General features: G+C 56.0%; 1 pseudogene; it reads right to left on the reverse strand.

The window, feature by feature from the left end:
• Window positions 1-554, reverse strand: part of LOC101985791 — a 2,366-nt pseudogene extending 1,812 nt beyond the window's left edge.
• Window positions 555-803: the final 249 nt, after the last annotated feature.

Genomic DNA, 803 nt, shown 5'->3' on the forward strand with positions numbered 1-803 from the left:
TCCCGAGTGCTGGGATTAAAGGCGTGCGCCACCATCGCCCGGCACAGATGTTCTTATAGTCCAGCCACAGGGTGTTCTCATCACACTTTTCCATGTAGGCATTGTCCAGGGTGATCTTCAGGGTAGCTCCCTTCTTCAGCTCCACTTCTGCAGTGCTGCTCCCTTTGATGAGTCCAGTCCGGATCTCAGGCCCCTTTGTGTCCAGAGCCACGGCAACAGGCCAGTAAAGAATGGGATCAGAGGCGAAGCTTTCTGTGGCTGCACGCACGTTCTTGATAGTTTCCGCATGGTACTCATGAGTTCCATGAGAGAAATTGAGACGAGCCACATTCATTCCCGACTTGATCATCTCCTTCAGCATCTCCACAGACCGGGAAGCAGGACCAATGGTACAAATGATGCCAGTGTTGCGGGCCGTGATGGGTGCGGAGTCAATGTCCAGGCGGCACATTATGTTCCAAGAAGGTGTCAGCCATGGCCGCATGCAGCTGCTGGGTTTGAATGAAGGCAGTCCCTGCTTCGCTGTGTGGCTTCGGCATGGTTCCTGAGGTCTCCGAATCCTGCAACGATACCCAAGTCGGACGACGGAAGGGTCGAGACGAGTCTCTGCTGTGCGGGGGGGGGGGGGCCTTCTGAGGCTTTGGGGGCTTGGGGGTTCCTCAATCCTTCCTGACCTCTGGTAAACTGAAAGTCTTCTTCCAAAGTTGTAGGCCAGGATATGGAGCATGGAGGGGGGGGGAGGACTTGGGTCCCTAGGACCAGCATGGCCTCCAGTAGAGCCGCCAGGACTAGGATCCCTAGGT

Source organism: Microtus ochrogaster, unplaced genomic scaffold, assembly GCF_000317375.1.
Source record: "Microtus ochrogaster isolate Prairie Vole_2 unplaced genomic scaffold, MicOch1.0 UNK77, whole genome shotgun sequence".
NCBI classification, from domain to species: Eukaryota; Metazoa; Chordata; class Mammalia; order Rodentia; family Cricetidae; genus Microtus; species Microtus ochrogaster.